The following is a 27,427-nucleotide window of genomic DNA, read 5'->3' as shown; positions in this document are numbered from 1 at the left end:
AGCCTTGTTGAAACTGTTTGCTACACTACCTCCTAATTTTGGAACTGCCAAACAGGGAGCTGGGAACTCTTCCTAGATTAAAAGTACTGCCTTGGCCTTGTGCAATTATACTGTTTAGGTTGCTGGACAAATCCAAGGATAAAACTGGCCAGGACCTAGTGATGGGCAATTCCAAAAGCAAGCTGAATGTGAGAAGTTCACTCACAGAGAACCCTAGTGTCAAAGAGCCTCTCTACTTGGGAATGGCTCAACACTGGGAAAATAAACCCTGGTTCAGCTGTAAAGAGAGCACATCCTTGGCCTTTTTTCCACCCTTAAGTCCGGAAACTGATGATCTGGTCAGCTTAGGAGAGGGAGGGAGGGAAGGAGGGAGGGAGGAAGATGAGAGAGAGAGAGAAACCTGTTAATAGCTGGTGCCAATTTAAAGAGAGAAGGAAAGGGCTTATTATATACGTATATGCTAATATTATTCTTAAAGCCAATTCTGATCAATCCTTCGGGAAAGAAAGAGATGCAGCCATCTGTTAATGTGGCTTCAGCCTCTTTGTTTCCAAATGTTACAGCTGTCACCAGACCAGCCATTCCACTTGGGGCGAGGCCAGGGGGTTAGAGGGGGAACATCTGTCCACTAAGGACACCACTAAACAGCAACAAAATCTTGGGGCGACCCCTCTCTCTTTCCTCGAGTGCTTTCGCTAGCCGGTCCTACTTCCCCACTCCTTTGGGAGTTTCCTGTTCCATTACGTAGGCAAGAGGGCGAGAGGTCCCAGCTTTCCTAATTGTGAGTGGTTTGGCTGGGTGTGTACGTGCGAGTAACTGTGTGTGTGTGGGGGGGAAGTGGAGCTCGCTACAAGGGGCTTAGAAAAACTAGTCGCCAATTTAAAATATTTTCGGAGTGTTTGAATGATATCTTAAGAGCGAATCCCACTCTCAAATTCAGCGAAATGAACAATACAGATAAGGACGATGAACAGGGTGGAAAACCCACACAGCGGAATGGAGCCGTCCATGCCGCGGGAGTGACGGGGGAGCGCTCCGAGGAAAGGCGCTCTGCAGGGAAAGTCACTCTGGCTCTTCTCTCTCGGTCCACCAGCCGGCGACGCTTCTTCTGTAAAAGCATTCCTAGAAAATAACCCTACAACCGGGAAGGGTAGCGATCGTGGAGCGCAGTTTCCAGGAGCCGGTCCCCGGAGCCGGGAGAGGTCCCTCTCCCCCCGCGGCTGGCGCGGAATGTGGCGATACGGCCTGGCGCGGGGGATGACTTCCGGCGGCCGGCGCTCGGCGGCGGGAGCAGCTGCTACAGCCGGCAGGTGGGGTGGGGGCCGGCCGAGCTGACCACGCACAGACCCGGCGCGGCGGCACTGTGGCCCCGGGACAGCCCGCGCCGGGGACATGCGCTGATTCGATCCCTCCGGAGACTGTAAGCACCCCGGCTATTATTAGCCTTGGCCCCACTGCGCGGTGCTTTCTGCTTGGTTAGTAACGGGGTTTGTAATACAGAGGGAAGAAGGGGAATATCCCTGCCGCCTTCTGCAATGGGCAAAGGAGCAACAGCTGGAATTGAAATGTTAATCAGCCAAGTGCTTGAGATTATTGGAGGAGCGGTGTTACTGGGCAAACAAAGAAGGCGGTCAGCCTCTGTAATCTTAAGATAATCAACCATTGCCGTGCCACACTCGCTTAGATATTGAAGAGGATTCAGAATGTAAAATAATTTGAGTTGCACTTTTACGTTGCTACCTTCAACCTTCGCTTGGTTAATTTGTGGTTTGCGAGCAGCAGGTTCTTGTCAGCAGCCTGGAGAAGTAATCGGAAATCTTCCCTCTCCTTTTGCCTTCCTCAGTCTTCTCCCTTTCCAGTTATCAGAATGGGTCTGCACATTTCAACGTCAAACACCCACTTCAATATTGAACCTTTAGAAGGAATCTCAAATTAGAGGAGAAACTTACCTCCTGGAGTTCAGCTTGGGTTGAGCAGCACTTGTCCCCACTTTTCCCTTCATTTACCATCTTCTCTTGTCAATCATTTCATTGATTCCTCCCACCCCCACCCCGGGGATGCTGTGCCCATTAATAAGCCAGCTCTTGTCAGCTCCTGTCCACCACCTCTGTTCCGTGACTGATTTTTCAAGGACCCAGAACGGGCATTGCCTTATACCACGTTTGGACTATTACCTGTGTCCTTCCCCAAAATGCATGGCATGAAAAATCCTTTAAGCCCAGTACCAACATGGTTTCCGATAACTCCCTTCATTGTAGTCACTGCAGCTACCAGATGGGTTTCAAGGACAGCAGAATCTGTTGGGGTGTGAGAAAGAGGGCTCTACCTACATATTTTACTCCATGTGCATAAGAATAGGTGGAAGTAGAAATGCAACTGTCAGTCTATCCCGTTTTTCTTGAAGCTTTTTTAGTCCAGCTAGGTTGTGAGACACCTAGCTGGGTAGGGTATGGGGCAAGTCCTCCTGCAAAAGCAAGCAGTGTATTTGTCCTAGGATTCCCCCAGTAACCTAAAAAGAGTTTCCAGAGAGGCTTTTCCCACAGGTAGTCAGAAAGCCAGGGGAGGTGGCCAAGGTAAACCTCAGGTTATTTGGGCATCTTCAAGTTAGTCTCCCCTTTTATGGGTTCTGACCTAGGATTTCCCCACAGACGCCTTTCTGCTGAGCTCAAGTGCCCATTCTTGTTGCCCACCTAGGGATGTACAATTGAATGATATTCTGTGAAATGGTGAAGATTGCTATGGTGGGGATTGCAAATGTGCCACTTCACCAACAGAGAACAGCTGCAGTAAGCCAGACTGTGTGGTGTCTGTGTGCCAATATTCCATTTAAAAAGAGATTTGTTATCTTTAAATCTGAAATTAAAGAGACAGTTTGACTCAAAAGACCATGGATTTTATTTTAACAAATTAAAATAGGAGATCAATGAAAAAGAGGGCCAGGGTTTATAGCTAACCTTCTTACCTTCTTTTTAAATATTGCTTTTAGAACAAGATACTGGTTCTGAAAAATCATGTTACTTCTATTATATATCATTATTGTTTTTCTGATTACAAATTCTCTTTGTAAATACACTTTGAAGAGATTTGAGTTGGTTTCTTTGTCTCTATCTTCAGTATATGAGGCAGAAGGAGTGGAGAGGGGTGGGCAAATCCCACTCCAAATGGCCCACTCAGAGAACTGTTCCCCAGACCATGCAAACCTCTGGACCAAAATTTTTTTGGCTTGTTGTTATTATCATCTTTAAATGTGGTTTGGGTTTGAAATATTAAATTTTCAATATTCTAAAATTTTGACTCAGGCACACCAAGTAGAAGAGAGAACAGAGAACAAGAATAGCAAAACTGTTTTCCACCTTTCTTACCTAATTGTAAAATATTTAATTATATGAATAATTATTCTGAATAATAAGTGAAAACATATTAAAATAATAATTCATTTTTAAGAAAGTAGCCCAAGGTTTATGAAATACAGGTTAGTGCAATTGAGCTTAAGTACAGTAAAAATTTCTGTAATTTTAAAAGGTGTTTTTATGTTGACTATTAGTACATGAAAATATGCTAATGATGGTTAGAAATTGAAATGTCTGTTACTTGGTTTCTGAAGAAACTGAATTCTTTGGCAAGAAATGGGACAGGATTAGGGGACTGGAGACGCCAAAGCCGGCATCATACCTGCCAGTGATTTTATAGGTGAGATGAATGCATTAAGTTATGGATTAGGGCTGGAGAAACCTTCTGGGGAAGAAAGAAAACAAGATAGAAAATAGAATTTGTTATTTTAGTGCAACTAAGATAATTAAATTTAAGGTATTTCTGAATTTGGACTTCGTTATATTTCAACAATTTCTGAGGAAAGTTTCTAAATTCAAAGCCCTAGGTAGAAATAGTTGTATGATTTCCTAACCGAAACTGATTTATGACTCTATTTCCTTTGTTAAAAACGTTTCCCAGAGACAGGCAAAATTAATTGCCCGGTGTTAAGGAGGAGGAGTAATACCAAATAGAAGGATTTACACTATTAGTTTCTAAATGAACTGTAGGAACTTTTTTGTAGATTTGACAAGATAGAATTGAAATCAATCTGTTGCTTTCCAATCACGTAAAAAAAAAACATTTAGTCTGGTGGGTGGTCAGTGTTCTCAGTAATTTAAGACTTGAGTACCGATTTAGGATTCAAAGTTACCTCTCCTTACTTATCAAAGATAAGTTGACCATATGTGCGTGGGTTTATCTCTGGGCTTTCTATCCTGTTCCATTGATCTATCTTTCTGTTTTTGTGCCAGTACCACACTGTCTTGATTACTGTAGCTTTGTAGTATAGTCTAAAGTCAGGGAGCCTGATTCCTCCAGCTCCATTTTTCATTCTCAAGATTGCTTTGGCTATTCGGGGTCTTTTGTTTTTCCAAAGAAATTTTGAAATTTTTTGTTCTAGTTCTGTGAAAAATGCCAGTGGTAGTTTGATAGGGATTGCATTGAATCTGTAGATTGCATGGGTAGTAGAGTCATTTTCACAATATTGATTCTTCCAATCCAGGAGCATGGTATATCTCTCCATCTATTTGTATCATCTTTAATTTCTTTCATCAGTGTCTTATAATTTTCTGCATACAGGTCTTTTGTCTCCTTAGGTAGGTTTATTCCTAGATATTTTATTCTTTTTGTTGCAATGGTAAATGGGAGTGTTTTCTTGATTTCACTTTCAGATTTTTCATCATTAGTGTACAGGAATGCCAGAGATTTCTGTGCATTAATTTTGTATCCTGCTACTTTACCAAATTCATTGATTAGCTCTAGTAGTTTTCTGGTAGCATCTTTAGGGTTCTCTATGTATAGCATCATGTCATCTGCAAACAGTGACAGCTTTACTTCTTCTTTTCCAATTTGGATTCCTTTTATTTCCTTTTCTTCTCTGATTGCTGTGGCTAAAACTTCCAAAACTAGGTTGAATAAGAGTGGTGAGAGTGGGCAGCCTTGTCTTGTTCCTGATCTTAGTGGAAATGGTTTCAGTTTTTCACCATTGAGGACAATGTTGGCTGTGGGTTTGTCATATATGGCCTTTATTATGTTGAGGAAAGTTCCCTCTATGCCTACTTTCTGCAGGGTTTTTATCATAAATGGGTGTTGAATTTTGTCGAAAGCTTTCTCTGCATCTATTGAGATGATCATATGGTTTTTCTCCTTCAACTTGTTAATATGGTGTATCACATTGATTGATTTGCGTATATTGAAGAATCCTTGCATTCCTGGAATAAACCCCACTTGATCATGGTGTATGATCCTTTTAATGTGCTGTTGGATTCTGTTTGCTAGTATTTTGTTGAGGATTTTTGCATCTATGTTCATCAGTGATATTGGCCTGTAGTTTTCTTTCTTTGTGACATCCTTGCCTGGTTTTGGTATCAAGGTGATGGTGGCCTCGTAGAATGAATTTGGGAGTGTTCCTCTGAAATTGTTTGGAAGAGTTTGAGAAGGATGGGTGTTAGCTCTTCTCTAAATGTTTGATAGAATTCGCCTATGAAGCCATCTGGTCCTGGGCTTTTGTTTGTTGGAAGATTTTTAATCACAGTTTCAATTTCAGTGCTTGTGATTGGTCTGTTCATATTTTCTGTTTCTTCCTGATTCAGTCTTGGCAGGTTGTGCATTTCTAAGAATTTGTCCATTTCTTCCAGGTTGTCCATTTTATTGGCATAGAGTTGCTTGTAGTAATCTCTCATCTTTTGTATTTCTCCAGTGTCAGTTGTTACTTCTCCTTTTTCATTTCTAATTCTATTGATTTGAGTCTTCTCCCTTTTTTTCTTGATGAGTCTGGCTAATGGTTTGTCAATTTTGTTTATCTTCTCAAAGAACCAGCTTTTAGTTTTATTGATCTTTGCTATTGTTTCCTTCATTTCTTTTTCATTTATTTCTGATCTGATCTTTATGATTTCTTTCCTTCTGCTAGCTTTGGGGGTTTTTTGTTCTTCTTTCTCTAATTGCTTTAGGTGCAGGGTCAGGTTGTTTACTCTAGATGTTTCCTGTTTCTTAAGGTGGGATTGTATTGCTATAAACTTCCCCCTTAGAACTGCTTTTGCTGCGTCCCATAGGTTTTGGGTCGTCGTGTCTCCATTGTCATTTGTTTCTAGGTATTTTTTTATTTCCTCTTTGATTTCTTCCGTGATCACTTCGTTATTGAGTAGTGTATTGTTTAGCCTCCATGTGTTTGTATTTTTTACAGATCTTTTCCTGTAATTGATGTCTAGTCTCATAGCATTGTAGTCGGAAAAGATACTTGATACAATTTCAATTTTCTTAAATTTACCAAGGCTTGATTTGTGACCCAAGATATGATCTATCCTGGAGAATGTTCCATGAGCACTTGAGAAAAATGTGTATTCTTTTGTTTTTGGATGGAATGTCTTATAAATATCAGTTAAGTCCATCTTGTTTAATGTATCATTTAAAGCTTGTGTTTCCTTATTTATTTTCATTTTGGATGATCTGTCCATTGGTGAAAGTGGGGTGTTAAAGTCCCCTACTATGATTGTGTTACTGTCGATTTCCCCTTTTATGGCTGTTAGTATTTGCCTTATGTATTGAGGTGCTCCTATGTTGGGTGCATAAATATTTACAATTGTTAAATCTTCTTCTTGGATCGATCCCTTGATCATTATGTAGTGTCCTTCTTTGTCTCTTCTAATAGTCTTTATTTTAAAGTCTATTTTGTCTGATATGAGAATTGCTACTCCAGCTTTCTTTTGATTTCCATTTGCATGGAATATCTTTTTCCATCCCCTTACTTTAAATTTGTATGTGTCTCTAGGTCTGAAGTGGGTCTCTTGTAGACAGCATATATATGGGTCTTGTTTTTGTATCCATTCAGCCAATCTGTGTCTTTTGGTGGGAGTATTTAGTCCATTTACATTTAAGGTAATTATCGATATGTATGTTCCTATTCCCATTTCCTTAATTGCTTTGGGTTCGTTATTGTAGGTATATTCCTTCTGTTGTGTTTCTTGCCTAGAGAAGTTCCTTTAGCATTTGTTGTAAAGCTGGTTTGGTGGTGCTGAACTCTCTCAGCTTTTGCTTGTCTGTAAACGTTTTAATTTCTCCATCAAATCTGAATGAGACCCTTGCTGGGTAGAGTAATCTTGGTTGCAGGTTTCTCTCCTTCATCACTTTAATTATGTCCTGCCGCTCCCTTCTGGCTTGTAGAGTTTCTGCTGAGACATCAGCTGTTAACCTGATGGGGATTCCCTTGTGTGTTATTTGTTGTTTTTCCCTTGCTGCTTTTAATATGATTTCTTTGTGTTTAATTTTTGACAGTTTGATTAATATGTGTCTTGGTGTATTTCTCCTTGGATTTATTCTGTATGGGACCCTCTGTGCCTCCTGGACTTGATTAACTATTTCCTTTCCCATATTAGGGAAGTTTTCAACTATAATCTCTTCAAATATTTTCTCAGTCCCTTTCTTTTTCTCTTCTTCTTCTGGAACCCCTATAATTTGAATTTTTGTGCATTTAATGTTGTCCCAGAGGTCTCTGAGACTGTCCTCAGTTCTTTTCATTCTTTTTTCTCTATTCTGCTCTGCATCAGTTATTTCCACTATTTTATCTTCCAGGTCACTTATCCGTTCTTCTGCCTCTGTTATTCTGCTATTGATCCCATCTAGAGTATTTTTAATTTCATTTATTGTGTTTTTAATCGATGCTTGATTCATCTTTAGTTCTTCTAAGTCCTTGTTAACTGTTTCTTGCATTTTCTCTATTCTATTTCCAAGATTTTGGATCAATTTTACTATCATTATTCTGAATTCTTTTTCAGGTAGACTGCCTATTACCTCTTCATTTGTTAGGTGTGGTGGGTTTTCATCTTGCGCCTTCACCTGCTGTGTGTTTTTCTGTCTTCTCATTTTGCTTATCTTACTGTGTTTGGGGTCTCCTTTTTCAGGCTGCAGATTCGTAGTTCCCGTTGTTTTTGGTGGCTGTCCCCAGTGGCTAAGGTTGTTTCAGTAGGTTGTGTAGGCTTCCTGGTGGGGGGGACTAGTGCCTGTGTTCTGGTGGTTGAGGCTCGATCTTGTCTTTCTGGTGGACAGGTCCACGTCTGGTGGTGTGTTTTGGGGTGCCTGTGGCCTTATTATGTTTTTAGGCAGCCTCTCTGCTAATGGGTGGGGTTGTGTTCCTGCCTTGCTAGTTGCTTGGCATAGGGTGACCAGCACTTTAGCTTGCTGGTCGTTGACTGAAGCTGGGTGCTGGTGTTGAGATGGAGATCTCTGGGAGATTTTCGCCGTTTGATATTATGTGGAGCTGGGAGGTCTCTTGTGGCCCAGTGTCCTGAAGTTGGCTCTCCCACCTCAGAGGCACAGCACTGACTCCTGGCTGCAGCACCAAGAGCTTTTCACAATGTAGAGAACATATCATGGGAAGCACATAGAGAGTTGTTAAGCTACTCCACTGTATGATAAAATTCTTGAATTATTACATTATAAACCGGTCCGGGGAGGAAGGCGCCATCCGGGAGCGCGTAAGGGCTGCGCGGCGCAGGCGGCAGGCAGGGCCGAGCGGTGGTGGCGGCGCTGTCCTAGGAGAGGTACTGGAGCCGGGGGACGCCGAGGCGGCGACAGCGGCGGCGGGGGCGCGGGGCCCTCTCTTAGTGTCTTAATGAACAAAGGATAACTGGGCCTTTTTTGAAGTCTTTGCTTGAGTTGAAGACACAAAATGCAACCTGTACTCTTATAGTGTTTTCAGTTTATCAGCACACAAACTTATAAACCGTGAATTTCCCTAAAGTTATTATACCATTTAGAAGATGTTTGCTTGGACGTTTACTTAAAACCAAACAGTTGAGGTCTATATGTCCAAATAATTTCCTTCTCTCTTGCTGTCTCCATTTCAGTTTCCTGAGTTTCTGGGAAGGCCTGGTCTCCCCAAAGGAACGATTTCTGGTAGAAGTCTGAAGGTCTGACCCAAGAAAAAAAATCCAGTATAGCCAATGAATTGAGGACAAGAAGGTTTCCAGTGAGGAACATTTAACCTCATACATTACAATCACCTTAAGTAAGGTGTGCTGATAGCTGGATATGATTTAATTTCTTGGAAAAAGATGCATACATAACCTACCCCACAAGGAAGCTGTTCTCAATTCCCTTAGTGGTTGTGGTGTTTATCAGAGAGTGCCTTGGGGGAAGATGAATACAATAGCAGTATGATGCTTTTCTTTTCATTTTTAGCTCATTGTTGCCACGTACACTTGGTGATCTTGGTGCCTGTGGTTTAATCCCAGGAGGTTAGACATGTGGAACAGCACATTAACCCTTTTTAGTATTTTCTCCCAAGACAAATCATCTTTATAGGTTGTCTCCATGGTCTTCTAGTTGCTTATCAAAATTAAGCATCAAGTCTTCTAAGTGAGCAATACCCCAGTCAGTGTGAGGAAATCAGCTTGGTTCTTATTGGGGCACAAATTCTTGGTCTTGGCACAAAGTGAGTTCACATAGGGAGTTAGAAGGAGGAGAATGGGGCATGCGAAAGGGGAGTTCTCTGTTCTCATTTACCTATGCATGTTGAAACTCCACTAACAGTTTTATTTCCATTAGCAATTTGTGATAAAAACTTAGGGTAAAGGGAATAATGAAGCTGTCCCATTATATGGCAGGACAAAACATAGTAGTGACATCAAAATCAGGGCCTATCCATCTCATTTGCAGTTATGTACTCAGTGTTTAGCATAGCATTTGACCCCCCATCAGTATTCAATAAGAAGATGCGTGTTGAATGACTTAGGGATGAATTAATGAATGAAAAAAGTTAATATGGTAGAAAATGTGTTTTATCCTTGTATTTTCGTGTGTTGACTTCTGTATTTCAAGACCCAGCACTGTAACTGACACATAGAATATAAGCAGTAAAATTTGCTGAAAGAATGAATGAGTCCCCACAATTCTAAGAATAATTTTAAGACCAACACAGACCCCATATGTGCCAAGGTCTATGACAGAAGTATCCAGAGAAGAAAGCCTGATCTCAGCTAGTGGTAGAGCTGACAGAATTTATCTAGTTTTAATAATTTACAGCTCATCCCATTACATCTAGGCATAGTACCTTCGTGAGCCATACTGTTAAATGTTGACTGAAAAAAAATGCACAACCTAAAAGTTGAGAATTATGTTTTATTTGGAGGACATACTGAGGACTTAAATCAGGAGACAGCCTCTCAGATAGCTCTGAGGGACTGTTCTGAAGAGGTAAGGGAGGGCACAGGATATTTAGGGGTTCTTGCAAAAAAACCCCAGGTAGTTGGAACATCAAAAGATTACTGTTAATTAAAGAAACTAGACATCTTAAGTTAATAAATTTAGTACTTTTCTATATATGGTGAGATGCAAGAATCTGGTCTCATGGAAATCATTCCCTTGATATACACTTTAATTATCTAGGGCCAGTATCCTGTTTTCTCCATCCTGAATCCCCTCAGGGTGCAGCATTGGTGGTGGCTTCAGTGGCTGATGGCTTGATGGCTATAACATCCTTTGTTACTAATACCACAGGCTACATTCTTTGTCCACGTAAATGACTTGAATATGGATAGTAAATCTGTGGATTTGCAAAAGGTAATTCTTGGAGCATTTTTAGAAGGACAAAGTTAAGGGCAATTTCAGAATCACTAGCAGCTAAAATTGCTATTTATACTTTTCCACCGGTAGGTAGTAATCTGCTGTTTCTATCTTCAGTATTCCCAAGGGATAACAAAAGCCATTTAATTCAAGAAAGAAATGTAAACTTTAGCACAATGCAACTTCCACAAAACCAAACACACAGACACACACCCAACTCTCGCAGATATGAAGTAATAATCTAAAATAGAATCCTGGAACTAATTGCAAAAAAAGAGCAAATGTACTCATATTGGATTTTATTCTTTTATTAATGTTTGATACATATATATGTATTTATTAATAAAATTCAGAGTTGCTATATGGAGAAATAGCTTTGTACGAATATTGTCTTTGTATGTGTTTATCAATAATGTATGAGATTGCCTCCTATGCTCCTTTTCCTTTATTCTCTTGCAGGCAGTAGATGTAGTTATCAGTTGTTTTTAAAATTTCTAGGCAGCCAAAGGACTAGTATCACTTAAATAAAGAAGGCAAATTGTCCCAAAGTAGGAACAATTTTCCTTCATTATGGAACATAAAGTCCTCATATGAAGGAGGAAGAATTTCATAGCTAAAAGCTTTCAACTACAGAAGATTTATGAGTAACTATGTATGTTGTTTCAAAGTGGACTCTCTATAATTAATGTCTAGGGGTTATCTTTGGTATATAATGGATTTTGATTTTTTTTATATTATTAGATAATATACAGAAGAATATATTTAATTGTATGTAACTTATGAGAAATAATAAAAACTCCTGCAAACACACCACCAAAACTAAGAACTAGAATCAAAACTTCTGCGTCTTCTCTCTGTTCTCTACCCTGATCCCACCTTCCTGCTTTCACCAAAGAAATCACTCTGATCTTGGCTTTATGTTCAACATCCACATAATTTTGCTTATTATTGAGATTTATAAAATTGATATCATACTTTAGTCTTCTGTGCTTGCTTTTTTACTCAACATTATGTTTCTAAGGTTCATCCACTTTGCTTTAACTAGTGTTCATTCATTTGTACTACTGTGTAATATTTTATTGTATAAATACAAGAAAATGTGTTTATTATTCTATTAATGATATTTGGGTTGTTTTGGGCCTATTACGGACAGTACTTCCATGAACATTTATTTTAATGTTTCCTGGTACACATGTGCAAGATTTAACATAAGTAAAAGAGTAGACATACTAAGAGTAGAATTGCTGACTTGTAGGGAATTCAAATATTCAACTTTAAAAAATAATGCCAAAATGTTTTCCAAGTTATGGAATCAATTTTCAGCCCTTTTGCTCTATAGCTTCACCAGTTAGAATGGCCATTCTAGTCTTTTGTTCCTTGTATTAGTCTGCTCAGGTTGTCCTAGCAAAATACCTCAGATTCAGTGGCTTAAAAAACAAGAGATTTATCTTCTCACAGTTCTGGAGGCTGGAAGTCCAGTATCAAGATGTTGGCAGTTTTGGGTCCTCCTGAGGCCTCTTTCCTTGACTTGCAGATGACCACTGCTTTCTAGCTATGTCCGCACATGGCCTTTTCTCTGTGTGTATACATCCCTCGTATCTCTTCCTCTTCTTACAAGGACACCAATCATATCAGTAAGGGCCCCACCATTATGACCTAATTTAACCATAATTATGTTTTTAAAGTCCCTGTCTCCAAACAGCCACATTGGGAGATGGGGCATCAACATACGAATTTTAGGGAACACAATTCAGTCCATAACAGTTTTAATTTGTATTTCCCTAATTACTGACAGGCTGAGAATCCTTTCACTTGTTTAATAGTTGCCTCTGTTTCCTATTCTGTGAAGTCCAGAGAATATCTTTTGTCCATTTTTCTACTGTTTATCTTTTTCTTACTTATTTCTATGGTTCTTTAAATACAAGCAAATAATCCTTCATCAGCTATATATGACACAAGTAAGTTATTTCATTCCTTCTCACTTTCTTAATGTTGTCTTTTGATAAATAGGGGCTCTCAATTTTAATGAAATCAAATGTATCTTTTAGCTTAGTGTCTTTTTGTTCTACTTAAAATGTCCTTCCCTAGTTTAATGCTACCCAGATATAGTATATTTTCTTCTGAAAGTTCTAGTGTATCTTTGTTTTATATTCAAGCCATTAATGCACTTACAATCGACTTGTCTGTATTATCCAATTTCTTTGTTTTCTTATGAATAATTAAGTTTTCCAGGACCATTTTGGAATGAATGGATTTTTTAGGTGTGTCTGAGCTGTTCTTGACCATTCACATAAATTTCAGAATTGGCAATCCTGTAAAACCTCTATTAAGTATTTTTATTGTAATTGTATTGACTATATAAATTAAGTTGGGGGAAACTTACACCATTATGATGAGTCTTTTCTATCCATAAACAAGATGTACCTCTCCATTTATTTAAGACTTCTTTAATATCTTTCAGTAAGGTTTTATTTTCTCCATAAATGTCTTGCACATTTTTATTTAGATTTATTCCTAGGTAGTCTTTTTTTTTCCATTTTAGATAATTTTTAAGCTCTCTCTTTGTTCCTGGATTATAGAAATCCAATAGATATTTGCATCTTGAGCTTATATCTAGCCATCTTGCTAATATTGTTTTTTAGTAAGAGAGGATTTTCTTAGCAAAGAGGAATAAATGTAAAATTAAATAAAAAGGTTATGGGTCAGCTCTGGTCAATAGAACTTTCCATGATAATGGAAATGTTCTTAGTGCTGTCAAAAACTACAGCCATTAGTCACATGTGTTTTTAAATTTTTAAATGTAAGTTCAATAAAATTAAAATTTCAGTTCCTAAGTCAAACTTGCCCACATTTCAAGTATTTAATAGCCACTTGTGACTAATGGACACTATACTGGACATTGTATCTCTAGACTATTAGACTGTGAAGCCATGGCGTCCCGGGATTTTATCTTTGTCAATGGCATAGTGAGATCTTTCATGTGACAGTTATTCTGTTATTAAAAAGAGAAGTTACTTAACCTAGTCATCCCTAACTTTTTGAAATAATCCAACATAGCTTTCACCATCCATGAATTTCTTGAATCATATTTATGTTTCTAAACTATTTCTTGTGTCAAGTGTTCACTTTGTAGCAAGTTCACTGTCCTAAAATGGCACATACCAAAGTATCAAGAGGTTCCCTTATTCCTGATAAGCTGTGATTGGATGAAGAAGACCTTGTTACCCTGCCTATCTGATTTTTGTTATAATCAGATGTTAACCTGTATCAGTCTCCATATTCAAAATTCACCTTCAAAATTATATGTTATTCACATGATGGTTGTCTTTATTTCATTTAGCTAGTATCATGACCTTATAAATGCAGTTTTGGTCATTTTCTACTAAAACCTCATATTTATCTGTGTGGAAATACATCTCCTACTTGTTTGCCCTCTTATAAACTCTTCCTGTAATTTAATCCTCATGAGCTTTATTTCCTGTAATTTTAATTACTTAATATTTTGTAAAACATTTAAGAGATCACTGGTATGCTCTTTTTTTCAATCATCTACACATTTAAACAGTGTGTTGCAATAAGAAATAGTACTGGTAATCAGAAGACCAGAGTCCTAGTTTTACCCATAAAAATGAACTATATGTGCATTTAAATAAGTTTTATATAAGGTTATATAAGGTTTATTCTGATTCTAAAATTGTTATGATTATTTAGAAAATTATGTTTGAAATATGACATTATTCAAAACCAATAGAGGTTTGAAATCTATTAAAAATCTACAAAGAATTCAACTATTTCACCTTTTTCCCTGATTTGATATTAAACTGTAATCCTTCATCTTTCACTTACAGCATGCTGTAGCTGCTGTTGACACAAAGACAAAATATAATGTCTAAATATTGTGTACTTGTTTTTTAAATGAATACTTTTGTTTAAAATTGTCTTTTACATAGATTCTTGATTCCCTTTTCACAACTTTTCCATTCCCCATGCTACTGCAATCAATCACTCATGATAGAAAATTATTCTCTTTTCTGTTTGCTAAAGCTCTTTTTAAAATACCAAGTTTCAAATTATCATCAATTCAAGAAACTTTGGGAAATGAACCTCATAATTTCCAGAATGAATATTTTGTTTCACTGGCTACCAGGACACCATCCTCTCCTAGATTTCTCCCCTCTCACTCACCATTCCTTGGCATTCTCCCTTGGTGATGCCTCCCATCCCTCAACATCTGTTAGAAGGCCCTAAGGCTCATTCCTGGCCCCCTTCACTCTCCATCTACCTTAACTACTCATGAGTTTTAATCTAGTCCCATTACTTTAATGGGAAGATGACTTATGACTCCCCAATTCATACTTCTAGCCAAGCACTCACCTAACCTCCAGACTCCTAATTCCAATTTCCCACTAAATATCTCCAATCTATGCATAATAGACATCTCAAACTTAGCAAATAAAACTAAATATTTTGCTTTGATCCATCCACTGCACTCCAGTTTTTCCTGGCTCCATAACTCATCCAGTTGCTCAGGCCAAAAATGTTAGATTCATCCTTAAACTCTCACTTTCCCACAATTCCTATGTCCAGTCCATCAGAAATTCTTGCCAGTCTAACTTGAAAATACATCCTGAATCCACCTACCTCTCACCTTACTCTTGCCGTCTTTACTTACTCCAAGCCATCATTGCTTGCCTCATCTAATGCAATAGGCAGCCTCTTCCACAACCTCCTTGCTTCCTCCCCTCTTGCCCCAATCCTTATAGTCTATAACCAATACAATAGCCAGAATAATAAAAAAACCCCATAAATCATATCACATGATTTCGCAAAACCCGTTCCCATCACTTTAGAATAAAAATTAAACTTTTTACCTGTCCTACATGCTTTATTCAGTATTTCTTCTGCCCTACTCTCCAAGCTCGTTTACTACTACTATTCTCTCACACACACATCCAGATTTTCTTTCTGCAGTGGCCTTCCCAACATCAGGGCCTTTGCACTTGCTATTCCCTAAAACCTGGAAGAGTTTAAAAATCTGTAAGATTTCTCCAAGAAGATCTTAGAAGGCATTTACATTTCATTTTGTAGAGACATTTGGTAGAAGACATTTTTGCAAAAGATAGATACATTTTACTTTGGCGGCTATTCACACATCTAGCAATTTCCAAGTTGGTTAAATAACAAATGTGAATTGATGAAGCTAAAATAAAAGAACTGTAGTTGGTGAGACCTATGTGTTTTAAACCGTGAACTTTGAGGAATTGTAGACATGCAAACTACACCATGGTTTCAGTGTTAATGTGTGAGAGTTAGCTAAGGTATTTTTCAAATACTCATTACTCTCTAAAGAGCTTCTGAGCAGGAAATCAGGACAGGACCTGTGGACCTGAATTTTATCCAGTACCTCAGTTGATTCTGTTGCAAATGGTTTTCAGTCAGCCCTTTGAGAGACACCAAGCTGGGGTATTTGCCCAGATATAATTGCCAGTGGTCATACAAGACACCAATGAGATACAATCGAGAATCAACAAATGACTGAAAAGAGTGACAAAAGAAGAAGAGGATCCAGTCAGGACCAGTAGAGACGCTATCCCAAGCACTCTTGGCTAGGAGTTTTACAAATCCATTCATATACATGGACTGATAGTTAACAGCCAAATGGCACTGCATATTTTTGTAAGTTGCTGAGTATTAAAGTGTATGGCTAAGCATCATAAGTTTTGTTAAATTATATTTTGGTTGCTATAAAATTAGATGTACATTGTGTGTCATAGATGTAGGGATACAGATGTGTAAATATATGTCGTTGTTTCAGTTCTTCAGCTGATACTTCATAATGTCTTTGTAACTTCTAAATGAAGGACCTCTTCAAATATTGTTTAGAAAAACAAGAACCTGTTCATCCCTGTCCACCTCCTTGTTTTCATCCCCTTCCTTGTCCCTTCCCTTCTTTTTTTAAATATCTTTATTGGAGTATAACTGCTTTATAGTGTTGTGATCCCTTCCCTTCTTGAACAAATTAGTCCATTAAGTGAGGTAAAATAACCCTTTGTCAGCATGGGGGAGGTGGGCATTCGAGGAACCACATGACTTGGCATTGGGTCTCAGAGTCTGAGAAAGGGGAGAGGATGTCTGCATAAGGGAGCCTGGAGTTGATTGCTGAAGTCTGATTCGTGTGAAAGGGCATCCACATGAGGAAGTGGCCTTGGCAACCACTCTGTACAGATAGTCATAACCCGTGCCAGGTGGAGAAAATGGGTGGGATGGGAAAGTGGCAGCTACAAGAATTTACTTAAATACAGGAAGACTGATCAAATAAATAAGGATATTAAGGATATGGTAATCAGTGTTATTTTAATATCTGTGGAGGGAGTTAAAATATGAAAAGGGCAAAAACTAAAATGAAAGGGCGTTGAAAGGGAATGGAGGATGTTAATGTGAACACATGATTTTTAATATAGAGACATTATAGAAATAAACATAGACAATATGTTTGCATGTGTTTATGAATGTATTTGTGAATATGTGTAAATGGTTATGAATATGTTTTCATATGTGTATATGTATATATGTACCTAAATCCCCTAGCTCTGCCTATTGAGAGTACCTGGGACCACTACTTCCCAAGAGCAATGAATACACCTAGTGTCCAGATCTTGGTTTCTAAATACAGCTCTGCAACTGAAGGAACTAAAGCTCTTTGGAGAAATGGCTAATTCTAGAACCACTACATGGAAAATATAAGATGACCCTAGAACATATTATAGTTTCAAGAACTAAGGGATCAGCCATAAAAAGAAATGAAATTGAGTTATTTGTAGTGAGGTGGATGGACCTAGAGTCTGTCATACAGAGTGAAGTAAGTCAGAAAGAGAAAGACAAATACCGTATGCTAACACATATATATGGAATCTAAAAAAAAAAAATGTCATGAAGAACCTAGGGTTAAGACAGGAATAAAGACACAGACCTACTAGAGAATGGACTTAAGGATATGGGGAGGGGGAAGGATAAGCTGTGACAAAGTGAGAGAGTGGCATGGACATATATACACTAGCAAACGTAAAATAGATAGCTAGTGGGAAGCAGCCGCATAGCACAGGGAGATCAGTCCGGTGCTTTGTGACCTAGAGAGGTGGGATTGGGAGGGTGGGAAGGAGAGCGATGCAAGAGGGAAGAGATATGAGGATACATGTATAACTGATTCACTTTTTTATAAAGCAGAAACTAACACACCATTGTAAAGCAATTATACTCCAATAAAGATGTTAAAAAAAAAGAAGGGAGATATCAAAGAATAGTTGGGAAACATCAAAGGATATAGAAGCCAAACTGAAGGGGTTTCCACTGGACAAATCTTGAACAATCTAAGCCTCAAAATAAATAATGGGGGCTTCCCTGGTGGCGCAGTGGTTGAGAGTCCGCCTGCCGATGCAGGGGACACGAGTTCGTGCCCCGGTCCGGGAGGATCCCACATGCCACGGAGCGGCTGGGCCCGCGAGCCATGGCCGCTGAGCCTGTGCGTCCGGAGCCTGTGCTCCGCAAGGGGAGAGGCCACAACAGTGAGAGGCCCGCCTAACAAAAAAACAAAAAAACAAAAAACAAAAAAAAATAAAAAATAAAAAAAATAAATAATGGTAGAAACGTATTATAGTCAATTGAATAAAATAGGAGTCTATGAGTTCATACTGATTTTAATAATTAAATTGAGTAAATTATGTTTGATGAGGAACAGGATATTTACATAATTACAAAGTGCCTTACCACAAAAATTATTAATAATGAAGGAGAAAAAAATAACGTTACAATGGAGAAGACTGGGTGATACACCTTAATGAAATGAGTAACATGATATTCCAGTAAGGCTACAAGTTAAAAGTTTGCCGAAATTGTTTGATAGGAAGCAGTGAGAAGAACAAAGCTTCACCACTGTGTTATTCCTGCCAACTACACATATCCTGAATAATCATGAGACAAATACAAACAGCTAAATCCTACAAAATAACTGATCCATATTCTTTAAGATTTTCTAGTTCATGAAATTCAAGGGAAGCCTGAGAAAATTTTCCAGATTAAAAAACTAAAGAGACAGGACAGCTAAATGCAACATGTGACACTGGGCTGATCCTTTTATTATGAAGGACATGATGGGGATAATTGACAAAACTTGAAAGGGGTCTGAGGATTAGGAGCTCTGTGGTCATGTGTCAGTGTTAATTTCCTGATTTTCATGATTATATTTGGATATGTTTGTAGGAAATACTAGAGGATTTGGGGGAGACATTGCATTGTGTTGGCAACTACTCTCAAATGGTTTGGGAAATAAATTATTTGTATTGTCTTTCAATCTTTCTTTAATTTTCGAGATTGTTAAAAGAAGGCAAAGAAAGAGGAGAAGACCCCTGAGTCAGGTAACCCTCCTTTTCCTGGCGACTGCCATAGTTAAAAGCTCAGTTAACAATGGTGGTCAGTTTTTCAGTCTATTTGTGCTAATTTCTGTTACTAACAACATAGCATCTTATTTTCTATTTGAGGTTTTTGGATTTTTCCTAATTATACTTTTGCTTTTTATTCTATCAAATGTCTATGAATTTGATAAAGTCCTCGGTATTAAAACAAAATCAGTAAGATTCATAAAAATAAAAATAAGTTCTTGGAGAAATTTATAAATTTCTACCTACATACAAATTGGAGTAAGTTGGCAAGAAATGTATAAGGGGAAAATACTATAAGGAGCACTCCCATTCAGAAACTCAAAATGGTTGCACGTGTTTCTCCTGTAAGAGGTCTGTGATGAAACAGCAGGATGAAGGCTATATGTCCAAACTTAAATGCAATCTTTTAAATCACCTTTCATGTCAGGCCGTGTAAGAACTGGGCAATTCAAGAAGTAAATTAGAACAATCCTTATTTTCAATAATTTCTTAGGTCAACACTTAGAATAATGAAAAACTTATCTTTAACTCCAAGAAATCTGGACAGTTATTAAAGCAAATGTGTTGTCCTACTGGCCTACACCTGGTTATAAACAGCAGTACGACTTCAGAAAACCCTTGACGCTGAGTGGACTTTCTAAATATATCTTTTTCTTTCTATAAAGGTGCTTTACAAGAATGCTATCTTTTGTGAAAATGTGGCCTTTATAAAGGGTACACTAAGGTCTGTGACTTTTAGACCTAGAAAAGATTTGAAATATTTTCTTAGCCTGGGAATCCACATTTTAGAGGCATAGAAAGAGAAACCCAATGAAATTAGATATTTTGCCCACCATCAAATGGCAAACAAGTAATAACGACAGCACTCAAGCCTCTGTCTTCTGAATCCATTGAATGCAGCATAAATAGATTGCAATAACTGCTTATTTTCATTGTCCTCAACACTACATTTCTTCTGTGCCTTATCCCTCTTCTTTTAAGACGGATGACAACATTATCTGCAAACTTTATCTATAACTATTTTTTTTTTAATTTTGCTGTTTTATAACTCATTTTTGAAAAATTCTGTTTCTATGTTGAAAACGTGTAAGGACATTTACCTTCTTTCTTGAAACAACTTTGCCTGCATTTATCACATTTTATTGTTGAACTATTGTGTAGCAATAAGTACAAAAGCACATCTAGTAGAGGAGATAATGTCAGAGGCAACAAGGTGTGTGTATGGGGGGGCGGGGTTAGAGTTGACATGCCTTAAGGGAGATGAGTAGAGAGGGAAGAGAATAGAAATTTTATTTATTTGAAAAAAATATGATGGCAAGTTAGAGAATTTTGGCTAAACTTAATACAATATAGCTTTCCTTAACTTAAATTCTGGGTTAACTTCCATTGTTTACATTGCCACAGACTAGGGAATAAACAAAGCAAAAAGATTTTTGGTAACACCATTTTGTGTTAATTTCGTAAAGATCTCTACAAGACTTTTTAAAACTAAATTGAAAAACGAAAGTCTTGTCTTTAGCTTATTTTCCCTGCATGCTTGCACTTTAGTAAGTTGATAAATGACATTTAAACTCAATAGTTATGATTAATTCTGTCCCACATTTTTTAAAAGCACTGGGGATTGTGTGCGCATGCATGCACGCACCTTTACAACCAGTAAAATAAAGTTCTTGATCAAAAAATTATTATCATTTAGACTATTGAATAAAATCAGATATGATAGAGGGGCCAGCTGTTGGTAGGTTTAAAAGTCACCGTAGGTGATTAATTCATGCAGCAGTGCTGCAGGTCTCTCTTTAGATGAAGCGCTTAGAAGTATAACCAAGCATGGCTCTAATTTCATATCTGAGACCTGTTTTTTTTTTTGCGGTACGCGGGCCTCTCACTGTTGTGGCCTCTCCCGTTGCGGAGCACAGGCTCCGGACACGCAGGCTCAGCGGCCATGGCTCACGGGCCCAGCCGCTCCGCGGCATGTGGGATCTTCCCAGACCGGGGCACGAACCCGTTTCCCCTTCATCGGCAGGCGGACTCTCAACCACTGCGCCACCAGGGAAGCCCCTGAGACCTGTTTTATTTAGAGTTCTTTGGCAAGTGCTTGCTCTATATGTTTTTATAGTCTTTGGTTGTGCTATAAAAACATCAAAATTATGAATTAATAGATATGCAAAAGTGAAATCCTAGAAGATAGGATAAACATGAAGTCCTCTAATTATCACTCAAATAAGTTTGGTTGACACAGAACTGGGAATCAGATAAAGACATTAATAATTCATAATGCTGAAATTAAAATCTTCTAGTTAGTACAAAAGAAATCCTAATTTGTACCACAAGGTAATGAATTCAGTACTTTTCATTTGTTAAATATTTGCTTATTACCCTGCACCGTGCATATAACACTGTTCCCAAATTTGGAGGGCAAACAGGAAAAACAGACACTCTCTACCCTCAAGTTGTTTATACTGCAGTCAGTGAAATTTCTCTACTTTGAGATCTTTTAATTCCTCAGTTCATTGTAACATCTTCCTCAGATGAATTGTTTTTTATTTGTTAAAACCAATGTTTAGCACTTGAAATAGTTTCTTCAATGTTCCTGATAGTGAAATAGAGTCATAATGCTAATTTCCAATACTAATTATAGAGTTGATAGGAGAAATGCTCAAGAGTGATAGTAAAGTGATTTCGATAATCTACAAAATGTCTTGAGGTTTCCCAGATAACAACTTGTCTCCCAGACAAAAATGCACTTATTATTTATATTCCAAGCTTATAAAAATTTTTTATTTTAATCATATAGAGATTTTACAACATCTTTTAATTCACATTTTAAGATATTTTGTTCAGTAGATTATCTCATTTTGAAACTATTGATTTAGATATTCATACTATGTAAATATTAGTATATATTTCTCAACGGCTAGATTAGTGCTTTCTTAACTACTTAAATTTGTTTAATTCATATTGTTGTTCTTAAGCATTTTTGTTACTCACTGGAGCCTATCCTACTGACTTCAAAAAGCCTGAATTTTCACTGTATGGAAAATCTTTAAAATAACATATAATAATGGTAGAGAAGAAGAGTATTTAACATTGTGCTGAGATCATTCCATTAATAAAGAGATTAATCAATAATTCTAACATTCAGACATATAATAAAAATGAAAAACAATCATAATACTGAGCAATGACATTTTCACTAAAGGGAGATATTAAATATTGTATAGGAAACTAGTATCTGCAAAGCAGATAAGTTGGCAATGATTATACGTATATTTAAAATATGTTGAAACAGTCATAGACAGTTTTTCTTTTTGGCTGAAAACAGGCATATTGAAGTGTTTAAGCACTACTTCAACTGGACTAGATATTTAGACACTATACAGAAAACACATGATTGCAGAAGAGCAGATATTAGCAGGTGTGTGAATGTGTATGTCTTTAATTAATGCATTTTCATTCATTCAAAAAGGAGAAGAACGCCAAATTTACTTTAAAGGTGGCATTGTGATACGTTAAAGTTCCATTCTTAGACTTCTGCTGCTGTTGCTGTTCCTTCAGTATTCACCAAAGAGTACCGTCCTGTCATTTATCCAAGTTAGAAATCTAGAAGCTATCCTAGGATTCTCATTGTAGGGTCCCCTACCTTCATGCTCCCCACTCAATAAGTAACAAATTCTTGGCTCTCCTGTAGAGGAAAGCTCTCTCCAGTGTACGCCTGCTCTGTCACTCTCCGGGTCCAGCATCTCTGCCTCAGCCTCCCATTGAAGTCACTTCTAGTTCATTCTGTGCCATTTTTAAACCTTCCTCAGTCCTAGGCAATTGCCCTTTTAGAAGCTTTACCCTAAATGTTATCAAATGCATTAAAATGTGCCCAAGTCACATATCCAATATAATTTATAGATAACTATATATGAAAGTTGAGTAACATTGCTGTTGTAGTAATATTAGTTGGAAATATTAATTACACAAGTTTTGATCTCAATTTTGCAGATTTTTTTTCATACTCTGGAGCCATTTTTTTCAGGTGTCAAACAATTTTCTAAGTCTTTCGCAAACTCCTAGTCCCTAGTGAGTGTGCTTTTACTGTCACAGGGTTGAACAGCCCAGACAACAAGATGTCTGACGATGAAGACCATCACATGGATGAGTAAATCAGATACGTGGAAGTTGGAATGCAAAGTGTTTGTAGGAAAAAATTACAAATCAAGGAAGAAATTGCAGTGTCAATTAATATGATGTATATCAGATGATAGTATTAAAAAGCCAGGTGAAAATAAAATAACTTAATAATGTACATATTTGTCAGATTGTTCACTAGTGATATACTGCTCAGTGTAAGGTGAGAACCACAGATATTATCTTCTGGGAAAAAAACCCTTTAAGCCCTAACAGATTCAGTTTATAAATTTCCTCTCTAATAAATGAGGAATAAAATAATTTACAATAAATTAATTATTTCTTCTTCTGAAGGTACTAATACCACAAATTCAGTCAGAAGATGGATCAAGTTTTTCGTACATTTCTCTCATTTCACATTTTTTAAATAAATGAGAGTATATTTGGTCTAATGACTACCAGAACAACTATCTGGAAATTGTGACTTCATTATATGTGAGACAGTATTTTAGGAGATATAGATGTATATTTAGAGGGAGATATAAATACATAGCATATATACACAATATTTAAGAAGACACAGGAAATGTGGGATAGCTCCAGACTGCTACACCCTATGTTCTGAGCTGCTCCGAAAGGCAGTTCCTTTTTTTTATTTAACATCTTTATTGGAGTATAATTGCTTTACAATGGTGTGTTAGTTTCTGCTTTATAACAAAGTGAATCAGTTATACATATACACATGTTCCCATATCACTTCCCTCTTGCGTCTCCCTCCCTCCCACCCTCCCTATCCCACCCCTCTAGGTGGTCACAAAGCACCCAGCTGATCTCCCTGTGCTATGTGGCTGCTTCCCACTAGGTATCTGTTCTAATGGGAGTTCTCTGGGCACAAAGGGCATTATTTTCTGTAATGAGATTAGAAGAAAGCATTTGCTAATAATTGCTTCTATAGCAACTAAAAATCTTGGAATCCCTCCTTACAGCGTTTTGAAAATCCTAAAGGGGATGTTGTCAGTAACAAAAAAATTGAAGACTGATAATGTATTTAAATTAATCATTCTTCAAATTCATCTGCCCTTTCGCCTTTTAAATTGATTCATGCTTCTCAGAAAATAAAATATGCTAATCCGCATATCATTTTTTCCACTGCGTAGAGCAACTATATCTAAAAACAAAAATACTATAATTTTAGTTTCCTTTACTATATTCCTCCACAACTTGTGTTGTACTTTCATATTTTCTTTTCATTCTGCTAGTGAGATATATATACATATATGTATATATACACATAATATTTAGATTTTAGATATTTGCATTATGCAGGGCAATCCATAAAATGGATAGATGCTGAATTTTAATACCATTGAATACAATTTTCATAATTTTATACTTTAATTATTTTTGGAAGTACAAACCAGAAAGAGTAAAGCAAATTTGAAATGGAAAAAGATGATCAAGCTGGCATTTTTCATTTCAGACTTTATATTTGGACTACTCAGTGGGACAGATAATATTATAATAACAGAATTTTTGCTTTTGCAGGGAGGTCAATCTTTGCTTCTGCATTGCCTCATCTCTTTTAATCCCATCCAGTTTATTTTTCATCTCAGAAACTATAGTTTTCATCTCTAGGAACTCAATTTGGGTTATTTTTATATCCTCTGTATGTCTATTTAAGATGTTGATGCTTTCCTTTTTGAACCTATGAAAATTAGTTATAATAACTGTTTGAATGTCTTTGTTACCTGATTGTACCATTTTTCAGTCTGTTTTTATTAATTAATTTTTCTCCTTGTTATGGGTTATATTTTCCTTTGTCTTTGCATCCCTGGTAATTCTAGATTGCATGTCAGATATTGTGAATTTTACTTTGCTGGTTGCAGGGCATTTTTGTATTTTTTTTAATATTTGTAACTTTGCTCAAAGAGGTAGTTAAGAAATAGTTTGATCATTTTGAGGCTTCCTTGTAAGCCTTATTAGGCTGCAACTGAAACAATTTAGTCTAGAGCTAATTTGGTCCCACTACTAAGGCTATACCCATTGAATAGTCTGTGTATTTAATACTCTAGTTGATGCTGCATGTATTAAATTATATCAAAACATATTTGTATAATCTTAAAGCAATAAATGCAACACATAAAAATATTAAAAAATTTTAAAAATTAACTTTTATTAAATAAAACAAAAATGTTTTCTTCTAGTAATTTTAGTATTTTAACATATTTAAATACTGCATCCCTATGAAATTCATTTCGTTAATAAATATGAAAAGAGAATCCACCTTTATTTTTTACAGGTGACCAGGGACTTGTTCAATCACCAACATTTAACTGTACTACACAAAACATTATGCCACTGGTTTTTATGGGTTATCATTATAATTAACAGCTTTATACAACCGTTCTCTTGTGCTGTTTGTTGTTCAATGTGTAAAATTATTGTTTAATATATATATATTTTTTACTTTTAGCAGTTTAAGCCAGGAGAGTAAATCCAGTTCCTATTACTCCATCCTGTCCAGAAGCACAGGTCTTAAGTGAAATTTAATACCGGAGAAACAGTTCCAAATTTTACAACGGATCTATCACTGGTTGTTAGCATATCTTCCCACACCCAAGACACCAAGATAACTTCTACTCACTGTTAAAGCTTTATGATGAGCAAAACTTCCACCACTGTGCTTCCTTAGCATGTGAGTATATTTTTAATTTACTGGCTATATATATTCTCTAATTATCCATTATTTTGTCCTTCTTTTTGATTAGATATTGATATCCACATTTTCTTTTCTAATAGCTCACAGAAATTTCTCTCATTAACAACACCAATAGAAATAACAATAAAAATCACCTTGGGGGACCAAATTAATTATCACATTACCAAGTTTTTATTTTGCTCCCATAAAACTTCTGCAAAATACAACCACTATCTATCATCAGTATTATTAGAACAAAAACAAGGCATTCTAATCTCAAAAGCAAAATATTTTATTTAACTTAATAAATTTCACATTATATAAATTTTCTCATAGCATCATCCTTAATTCCTCAGTATTCACTAATTTGGGGGGATTTTTCTTTCAGTTATTTAAGACTAAGGATGATTTTATTCATCTCTACAGCCTGGTACATATATGTACAATGTTTGTCAAAAGGTGGATATTCAAAAAAATTCTTGACTAAATTATGGTAATTCATGTGATCAGTTCTGCAGTTCTTAAAACTTTAAATTACTTATTAATTCTAAGAGAAAGTCAGATAATTTTTAGAAGGATTTCCAAACCATGCTAAAGTGTCAGCCTTCATTTCCTTGTCTGAGGGAAACAGGATAGAAATAGATGGTTTTAAAGTTCTCCAAGCTTCTGTGTCCTTTATACATCCACAGTTTTAATCCTTATCATTTTCAAGATTTGCTAAATTATTTGAGGTGATCCATTCTCTTATTAAAGTTACATACTTTATGTCACATACTGAGCATATTAACAAATAACTTACTGATAAATGACAATGCCCATAACATCAGGTTAATCTGATTTCCATGAAATGAGCTATAACTTCAAAAATGTTAATTCATCTAATAAGGGTGATGATTTACATAATGTTGCCTAAAATATTTCTCTTGATTATTTAAGAGAGTTTTCCTAGGGGTAAATAGCTGGGAAGTCAATAGAAAAAAAATACAACCATGATTAATTTAATTCCAGTCTAAAGGACACCATATATAATGTATTTGAGAAAACCAAGTCACTCTTATAGATTCAGATAAATGGCTGTATATATGAGATATTTTTAATGTAACCCAAATTATAAGAAATAGTCTTTTGGTATAGAAGCAACCCCTCTTTTACCTAAAGGAAAATATAAAATCTGAGTTCATTGAAAATTTGCCTCATTGCCCTCTGTTAGTTTGTGCCTGCCCCATCCATAGGGGCCCCGTTAAGAACTATTCTATCATCCATACATCAGAAGAGAATGTCTGTGTTCTATGTTGATAGTCAGTCTAAACAAATATTTATACAGTTGAGATCAGAGGTATAAAATGTCAGTTCCAAATCCACCCATGATGGCACATATACCAGAGAGATGACAAAGGTTATACAGGCCTGTGAGATACTTGAATCATATTTTGCAACCCTTGAAAGAATTCAAGTTCGAGATTAGCAGAAACCAGGCTCAGTTCTGTCCATAATCCCCTTTATCTGTCTTCTAGCCAACAAAATGAAAACCTGAAGCCAACTGACAAATAGAGTGTGAAGGGCCTTCTACTGGGTTTAAGAAAAAACTGAG

The 27,427-nt window shown here is 36.8% G+C and overlaps 1 long non-coding RNA gene across 2 annotated transcripts; it reads left to right on the top strand.

Annotated features, from left to right (window-relative positions):
- Positions 1–1,405: 1,405 nt before the first annotated feature.
- Positions 1,406–27,427, top strand: LOC308610887. 2 transcript variants are annotated; one of them, XR_014014686.1, is made up of 3 exons: positions 1,406–1,420; positions 25,612–25,833; positions 27,351–27,427. It is a non-coding gene; the product is annotated as an uncharacterized lncRNA (long non-coding RNA). The 2 variants fall into 2 exon arrangements; XR_014014687.1 differs by lacking the exon at positions 1,406–1,420 and adding an exon at positions 16,153–16,266.

The sequence above is a fragment of the Mesoplodon bidens genome, assembly GCF_964165515.1.
Source record: "Mesoplodon bidens genome assembly, contig: HAP1_SCAFFOLD_190, whole genome shotgun sequence".
NCBI lineage: Eukaryota > Metazoa > Chordata > Mammalia > Artiodactyla > Ziphiidae > Mesoplodon > Mesoplodon bidens.
The sequence above is the reverse complement of the archived record's forward strand: the minus strand, read 5'-3'. Positions and strand labels throughout refer to the sequence as shown.